General features: G+C 34.2%; 1 pseudogene; it reads right to left on the reverse strand.

The window, feature by feature from the left end:
• Nucleotides 1-331: 331 nt before the first annotated feature.
• LOC149540270 (cytochrome P450 81Q32-like) lies at nucleotides 332-2,020 on the reverse strand (annotated as a pseudogene).
• Between the last annotated feature and the right edge of the window lie 7,618 nt (nucleotides 2,021-9,638).

Below are 9,638 nucleotides of genomic sequence, written 5' to 3' on the forward strand. Positions count from 1 at the left end.
TACATATAAAGTAAGGCATCCCAAGGAATATATTACCTACTAAAATTATTCCAATTCTAATATGCACACATCACAAGAAATGAGTCCGTATGAAATCACTTAATTCAAATTATCTATAACTCATTACATAAATAACTTCAGGATTAAAGTGTTAAGGCAATAGCATTATTCATTAAATCCATAGAAACATTAAAGAATAAAGAGAAGAATTATTGTTTGAACTATATGGTTTATGACTTATTCTGAATCACATTAGGACATTAGACATTAACATAAAACAAAGTGGAGAGTTTGTGAAAACATGGCAGAAACACTAGATCTAGATCTATCTCTAGTATAGTTGATGAGAGAGACAAGGTTTTATGGTAGCCTCCAAAGACACCACCCTTGGCATTGTCAAGCCAACCCCTTCATTCATGTCCATAACTTGTCCAGGTGGAATAGACCACTCAAAGCTATGTAAGAAAGTTGCAAGAGTGAGTTGCACCATATTCATTGCCAATATGACACTATAACATCCTCTTCTCTCTGTCCAAAATGGAATTATCTCTGAGTCATTAGGTTTCATTTGTATGTTGTTTACATCTATATCCCTCTCCATAAAAAACTCTAGTATGAACTCTAGTGGTTTGTCCCACAAATTTGGGTCCCTATTAATTGCCCATGCATTTACAAACATCATTATTCCTATAGGGATATGATAGCCTCCCATAGTTCAGTACTCAATATATCCATGTACTGAAAGCAAAGGTGTTGATGGATGGAGGCGCATGGTCTCTCTCACTACTGATTGCAAGTATCTTAACTAGGGTATGTCTGACTCCTCCACTATTCAGTTGCATCCAACTTTAGAATCATCTCCTCTCATACCTTCCTCATTGCATGAGGATGTTCTAATAATAATGACAATATCCACTTCATGGTAACTGAGAGTGTATTAGAACTTGTGCCAAACATAATCTACAAATGCAAAAGCATTAGTAACAAGGATAAGGTATACAATGTATCTGAGCTTGCACTAAGCATAATCTATAAAGGTACAAGGGGTAGAATCAAAATTTGTTTGAAATGGAAAAGTGCAAACACTTAAAGTAGTAGTTTCCTTGATGAATTCATCTTTAACAGGAATGGCATTGCCATTTTGGTTTGCCTGAGCAATGAGAACATCAACAAAGTCTTCTGTCTCTCCCCCATGTTTTGATCCTTTCTCCTTATGCTTCTCCAATATTGTCTACATATACAAGTCCAATTGTGCTTGTACCTTCTTTATTACCCTCTCATACTCTTGCAAATCAAGCCACTTCAACCAGGGAATATAATCCCCAATATTTACACACCCATGATACATAAATGACTCCTTAATCACCTTGGAAATAATCTCCTCTAAGACTCCTAATTCATCTCCAAAATACTTCTCATTTATGATCATAGACATGAGAGTCTTGAAATTCAATGTGGAGAAAAAACTCTTAATGTTAACACTACTCTGTAGCTGTGCTTGCTCAAAGAAAGAAGTCACCACTTTGCAAAGTTGTTAGGATCTCTTGGGAGCAAAAGACTAGATTCTTTTGGTAGAGAGAAGCTCAAGAAATCAAACTCTTCAAGAAATTCATCAAAAGGGACCATATGGAGTCGAAGCCACCATAGAATAGTTGTAACCCAAATTCTTTCCTTGTGAAAGCTAAGGCTTAGATCCCAAAACCTTGTCATTCATTTTAAAACACTCTCTTGCTAATTTTGCAGAGCTTATTATCAAAACAAGGCAGTATCCAAATTTGACATGCATAATAGGCCCATAACGTTTAGCAAGGGAGGCTAGAATTTGGTGAATTGGCCTTCTCTTGTCTAGCAAAATATGGAAGTGCCCAATTATAGGAAGACCACTTGGGCCTGGAGGGAGATGGTTCTTCTTGTTAGAACTTGCAAGGTTTTTTAGTAGTAAAAGAGGAACATAAATTGTAGCAACTCTTGCCACAATAATAGGCCATAATTTCATTGTTAACTCCACCATTCCTTCCATTGACCTCTCAAAACCCCTTTGCTTTCTGAATGCCATCACTCTAGGTATAACTGCATGTCTATATATGGTGAAACTCTTCGCTGAAAGTAAAGAAAGACTGCCAAAGAAAACATTTATATTTTATATCCTTGTCAAAACAGACTGCGTGAGATGTTTTGTATATTCCCAATTCAAATTATTTTGCTCAATCATCTTTTCCTTTGATTCAAAATAGAGTCTGAATTGTCAGACCTTCACCAAATCTGTGGGCGAGCATAGAATTCTTTGTAGAGTAGTCAATAATTTGTTTCGCAATGCATGAATAGAAATTATATGAAAATGCACATATTTAATGAAATTAGTTAGTTATTTGTGTGTAATGGTATGAAGATGTGGCCTAAGTTAAAGAAATTTACTTGCAAAATGTATAATGGACAAAGTGTGGTAGACTATCTAATATGTTGGCAATCACTCATCACCAAAGTAATTGATTTTAGAATTAAACAATGTCTCATAGAACTAAATTCAAACCATATACCTCTTTGTATTAAATATAATATGAAGTCCAAAAGACTTCAAAGTGATTAGGTTCTAGATGAAAGAACAAAAGGACATAAAGAGGGCAAGATTCTTATAAACAATGATAATAAAAAGATATTTTACACTACTCTTGAACAATAGCTCCAAATGTATCATGACATCACAAATATCAAGGAAAATAATGATAAGAAAAGTCACATCAATAGTAGTTTTCTAATCCCACTAATTAAGGAAGCACTAAAGGGTTGCAAGAGAACTTGGATGAAGAAGAGCATCTCAAACACCTTTCTGGCTAATCCATGGTATGATGAAGAATGTAAGGCAACAAAAAAGAAATTTAAAGGGATTAAGGAAAAAAAAAACAATCATAAGAGAATACAAACAGCTGATCAAATCCAAAAAAGAAGAATATGTGATTAATCAAAGGAAGGAGCTAATCATGTCAGGAAAACACAATCCTAAATATTTTTGGACGAAGTTACAACAAGCTAGGAAACAAGTCAAAAATAAAATTATAGATTCTCAATGGTTAGAGTATACAAAGACTCTTTATGACAGACTAGAGGATGAAATTTCACTCCCCATAACCAACAATTTGGATGAAGTATTTTCTGATGAAGACATTACTCTAGGGATAAGGAGATTAGTGAGTGGAAAAGCTTAGGATATTGATGGGCTGCATGCTGAATTTATAAAGTGGGGGATATATTTGTTGACTCCACACATCAGGAACATTTTTAATATGGTTACACAAGGCTACTTTCCCATGGAGTCGACCACCAGTGTAGTTATTCCTCTCTGTAAGAGTGAGGATGTCAACAACTCTTCCAACTACCACACCATCATGGTAAACCCCCTATTAAGAAAAATCTATGAGAGTATGGTAGAGTAGAGAATCAACAAATGGGTGAAACAAGCTATGGGATAGGTAGGTTTTAGACCAAAACATTCCACCATTGATCACTGCATTACCCTAAGGTTCCTCATTGAAAAAACGTGGGATAAATAGGGGGACAAGGCTTTTTTCCTCTTTGTTGACTTTAAGAAAATTTTTGACACTGTCCTTAGAGATAAGTTATGGAATAGGATGTAAGAATTAGAGGTCCCAATAGCGTATAGAGCTACTATTTATAAACTTTACAAATAGGTTAAAGTGAAAATTAGAATCAAAGTGGGCATGTCAGAATGCTTTGGCAGTGACATAGGGGTCAAACATGGATGTCCATTATTGCCTACCTTGTTTGGCCTCTATATTGACAAGTTAGAGGAGTGATTAAGAAAAGCCAATGGAGAGGTAATTTAGTTGGTTGAGTATGTGATCAAATTACTTTTATATGTCGATGACCTCATTCTCATTGCTAAAATAACACAAGGGCTGAGAGAACTTTTGAAAAACTTGGAAACCTTTTGCATGGAAGTAGGGATGGAGGTCAACACTTCTAAGACTAAGATCATGGTCTTTTCTTTGAGGAAAAGAAAACAATAATGCACTTTCATATTTAATGACAAAGTGCTAGAAATTATAGAAGAATACAAGTATTTGGGGATAGATTTCCATTATTGGCTTAGTTGGGAAACATGCAAATCAAAAAGGATACAAAGGGGATGGAAGGCATATTAAATTCTTCAAAATAGGTGCAGGACAATAGAGTTATGGGATTAGAAGACTAAGAAAACCCTTTTTGGGTTGCTAGTGATACCAATTATTTTATATGGCAGCAAGGTATGGGGGGGCAACATATCAGACCATAGATGTCAACAAATTAAAAGGATTCAGAAACACTTCATCACAACTAATCTCAAAATCAAATCCATAGTCCCATACGAAATTATTTTAGCAGAGGCAGGCATGTTCCTAGTGAAGGCCTTGGCAATTTTTAGATTACTAAGCTATCTAAAGAAGGTGAGTAAAATGGATGCACATCGTTGGCCTAGTAGCATGATTGATGGAGAACTAGTTTGTTAGAAGAATACATGGAAGAAAAAATAAGATGAATGGTTCAATAAGTGGAACATTGATTACCAAGAATAGCCAGAAAACAATTCTAAAATTAAAAAATGGGTGGTAAGAAAAGTTAGATATGTCATGTGGGCAAACAAATTAGGTAGAAAAAAGACTATTATATCAAAGGATTTAATCCCACATGTGAACATGATGACAAAGAATATTTAGGAGCCGAGATCAAAGGAAAGGCAAAAATCCTAATCGCTCAATTGAGATCTGGTTCCCACCATTTGAGATGTGAAATTGGTAGACAGAAGGTCCCTAAGGAAGAGTGGGAGGACAAAATTTGTAAATTTTGCAATGAGGGTGTGGTAGAAATAGAGTGGCACTATCTAAAGGATTGTACAACATACAAAGACATTCACAGCCAACACAAAGAAATGTTAAAAGTGAACACCAAAAAAGACCTTTTTGAAGGACCAAGACTCCTCAAGGGGGCCATTTTACTTATGTAGATTCACAACAAAAGAGACAAGCTGAAGAAATCACATTAGACTGACTAGGAGTTTTATGTGGGTGCCTTAGGCTTATGGTCTTGTGGACATCATTAAAAATCTTTCATTCATTCATTCACAGTGTGGATGGAAATTATATCCAGATTGAAACAATGGAATCAATAAATATTAGACACGTGACAGAATTCCAGATGAATGTGAAAGAATAGGGATGTTGTTATCCTTCCTAAAAATTGCACTATTGACTAAATTTCAAAAAATAAACACTTGAAAATTTCAGCATTTGATCTTTATGATTTGTGTATTTTGTGATTGAAAATTTAAAAAAAATTGAGAAAATTTCGGTGTGTTTTCATGAACATGGCTATTCTCCATCCAAATTGTATAGTTGACCAATTTTCAAAAAATCGAAAACATTATGAATTTTTATGAAAATTTCAACATTTGATCTTGATGATCTGCATAGTTTGTAGTAAAAAATAACAAAAAAATTGGAAAAAAATTACTATGTTTTTGTGAATCTGAAAAAAGAAGAAGTTTGACTTTGTTTTGTCTTTAGTGCATTTTGGATAAAGATTAGCCTATTGCAAGATTCTATTGAGCTTTCAACATAAATGGAATTCACATTCCATTATATTTTATCTAATTTCAATTTTAATGGAATAGAGAATTAACTCAAAGAAAGATATCAATAGTGAACAAGATATTTTATTATTTGACGTTTAGAAAATAATGTTAAAAATTTGCTTATTATTTTTGAATTACAATAGACTTGACACATTTCATAAATCATTTGACATCTTTCTTTAGTACACTTATTAATTTTTGAATTACTCAACACATTTCATAAATCAATTTACATCTTTCTTTAGTACACTTATTAATTTTTGAATTACTCAACACATTTCATAAATCAATTTACATCTTTCTTTAGTACACTTCTTAAATTTAGTGTAAGGATAAATTGTTTTAATAACTATTGCCTTAATCTAGTTAGTTTAAAAATGGTTTAAACTATTCGTAAAACTATTCATAGATAAATAATCATTTCTCAATAACTAAGTTATCGTAAAAAAGTTTTAATATTTTAATTAATTGAAAAGGGACAATTTAAAAAATAAATGGTTTTAAACTATGAATATATGTTTCACTAAGCTTTAAAAAATAAATATAAATGTGTAATGGTTAATTTATTACTAGTTAAATATCAATTTAACTAGTTAGTAATGAAATAAGAATAACAAGATGTGTAAAGGATGTGGATGTTTACATAACATGTTTTTATCCTTATGTACTAAACACTCTTTTACCCTATAAAATTTGTTGCTCTTTTTTAAGTATTATGTTTTTACTCTCATATTCATAGAACAAATTTGATGAGAACATGAAGGTGACGACACTAGATTTGTCTTTCTGGGTACAATGAAATTGAGATTGTTAAACATGTCTTTGATCTATATGGTTAACGATAGAGAAATTATGACTTTCAACAATAACAACAAATTATAGAGTAGGAAAATTGATGATTTCAAATGAAGACAAGCTAGAGAACACATGTGAGTAAGAACATAGAAGAGGTTTTAAAGGCAAGAGAAGAGGATGAGGATGAAGATGACACAAATGAGGATGATTTTTTCAAGGAGGGGCTTTCTTTGGTCATCATTAGGTTGATTACTATTGTGTATATTCTAGCAATTTCCTATTTTGGGTTATGCTAGAGGCATGCTTTGCATATGGGGTTTGTGTGAGAGATAAAGGAGTTAGATAATGTGGAACTCACGTATCAATCCATCACTTGATTCACATTGATCTCAAACACATTAAAGATGTCTAGGACAAAAAAAATTCAACTCTCATGTCCAAACGGTCCATGTACTATGGGTTTGTAGATTTTGATGCCTTTGGTGTTAGAAAACTTAACTCTTTGGCTTGCATGTGCTTCCCCAGTTTAGTGATGCTTTTCTATGTTTGGGACTATTTGCATGGTGTGGAACAAGGGGTATTTTTCCTTGTGTTGGCATTTTTCATTTATGTTCTTTTTTTTCCTTTGGGGATTTTATTTGGTTTCCCCTTCTTGTTGGTGATATGTTGTGGTGCTTTCAAGAGCCAACAATGTTGGGTTACTCACCTTGTTATTGATTACAATGTTCTATTTGGGGAGTGTGTGTTTGGTGCAGTTGGTGTAGTGTGGTTTTAGGGGAAATTCACTTCTATTTTTCTTGTTGTACATTTCTATCTTTATAGTGCTTCCTTTGTTCGTATAGGCCTCATGTGGGGATTGCTATTTGGTTTCCCCTATATTTTTGTTATGATCTATGAAGGTTTTGAATGGAAACAACACATGTTTTTGGGTTTTATTTTCATTTTTGATTGGTTCAAGAAGGATTCCCTTTGCCTAGGTGTTGTAGAGTAACCTTGGGATGGGCCTTTTTGTAAAAGATGGTAAGGTGGGGCTCCTTTTTACCAAGCATGAGACTGTGTAGCCTTTGAGGCTTTATTTTCTCTCTGGAGTCTTCAAAATGCTATTTTTAGTTGGTAGAGATGTTTCCTTTTTGGTTTGGTTAGGATTTTTCTGAACGATACTTGATCTTGGAGTTGTTGGAGGTTGGGTTTCTTCTAGGGAAGTTATTTGAAAATATTAACCCCTCTTCCTCCCTTTCATGTTTGTTTTGGGTTTTCTTTTCTTTGAAGCCCTTTTCCTCTAATATTTATTTGGAAATTTGTAGTGGTTTTGAGAGGTTTATTTTTGTAGGTGGTTGAATTTCTTTTCACTTGGATGGTGATGTTGGTTGTGGATGAGTTTCTAAAGATTGAATGCTTTGATGATCTTTGACCTTCTACTTGCCTTTGTTTATTTAAGGTTTTTCCACTCTTGATTTGAAAAATATTAAGGCTAGTAGTTGGATGTATACAAATGTCTTGTGATTGTGGGCAATAGGTTGTGTTTATCTTATGAAGGTGTGTTTTACTGTACATATGCCCTTTTCCCCCTTCTACCTATGTTTGGATAGCTTATTGTTCATGTTGTTTGTCTTTGGAAAGGGCTAGTGGGATTATGTTGGAGGTGTTCTTGGATGTCCTTGGGGTTGACCATTTTAAGAGGATGGGATTTTTTATGCTTTCCCCCATTACCTTCTTGCCATCTTTTTAGATCCCTTCTCTCTTTCTTCATGGGTTAGTGGAAGGTAAGTGGATCTTGGTTGTAGGATTGATGGATGAGGATAGTTGTGAGGATCTTTAGGATTTGGGAAATATTGTGTTCATGGCCATCTTCTCCTTTATGTTTCATTAGGTGTTCTTTATCCTGCCAATATTTTATGGGACAAATGATGGTGGCTTTTTGGTTGCAGAAGTTGTAATGGAGTTAGTGTGTGAGAATTTTAAGTAGGGGCATGTTATTTTTCTTGCCCCATCTCTTTCCCTTCTACTAGGATTGGGCCTTCTTATGTTTTTGTTTCTTGTCTTGGTTACACTTACTTTGGCGGGGGGGGGGGGGGGGGGGGAATTCCTTTAGAGACATAGTTCAGTGTGACTAAGATATTTTTTCTCCTTAGCTTTCTTTCTCTTGTTGTTCTTATAAAGGTGGTGTTGTCACCTACTCTAAGGTGGAGTACTCTAGTGCAAGTGAAATCTTTCCTTGGAGTAAGTTTTCTTTGTGGAAAGTGGGGGGATCTTTTTAAAACTCCTATGGTTAGTTGTCTTCTAAGTAAGAGGGCCTTTAAAAACCATTTGTTGTATTTAGTTAGGCTTAGGCCTATTTTAACCTATGCTTTGTATGTGCTTATTATTCTAGGAAGTTGTTTCTGCCTAGTTGATTTGTTGTTATATAGTTATCTTTCTTGAATATTGTGTCTAGTGCATTGTTTGTGTTTGATTCAGTAAAAATAGGTTTTAAAGGACTTGAAACCTTTTACAAAGTAACCAAAAGTCTAGAGAAAAAGCATAAAGATAACATTTAAGTCTAAAAATATAGTTCACTAAATAAAAGGCCTCCATAAAGAGCACCAAAAAAAAAGGAAACAGGAGGCCAACCAAAAACATAGCTGAAAAGACAACAAAAGAACAACAAAAAGCTAGCACCCAAATAACTACATAGTCTTTAGCAGGTTAGCAGCATGGTCTACCAAGATGTGCATATTCTTTGTAGTGGCCTTCACCTCTTCCATCTTGTTCTTCTCCTCATTCTTCTTAGAATGAACCCAAGTGCTTTTGATAGGTCCCTAGTTCTTATTAATAGTAGGGGAATCTTGTCCTCTATCTTGCTCATGCTTATTGAGGAGACTGCTCACATTATCTACCATAGTCTTTAAATCATTACTATAATTATCAATCATTTTCTTTATCATCTTTTCCATATTATTCACCTTGGCCTCCAAGCTTGTCACCTTCTTCAGATTATCATTATTAGCCTTCTCCAACACCCTATTTTTGGCTTCAATCTGTGGAATCTTTTTCATAAGGTTTTTAACCTCTTCATCATTTCCAATAACCTCTGAAAGCATGAATATATGTTGACCTAAAGTGCACTCCCTGCTGGCCAATTTACTAACCTGCTCCAATTCCTTAGCAATAAACTGCATTTGCTATTTTCCGTTGCACCAAAAGCCATGACTGTTAGTGAACATGGAACACCACATAA

The sequence above is a fragment of the Cupressus sempervirens genome, chromosome 9 (genome assembly GCF_028749045.1).
Source record: "Cupressus sempervirens isolate cs-2001-9-10 chromosome 9, ASM2874904v1, whole genome shotgun sequence".
NCBI lineage: Eukaryota > Viridiplantae > Streptophyta > Pinopsida > Cupressales > Cupressaceae > Cupressus > Cupressus sempervirens.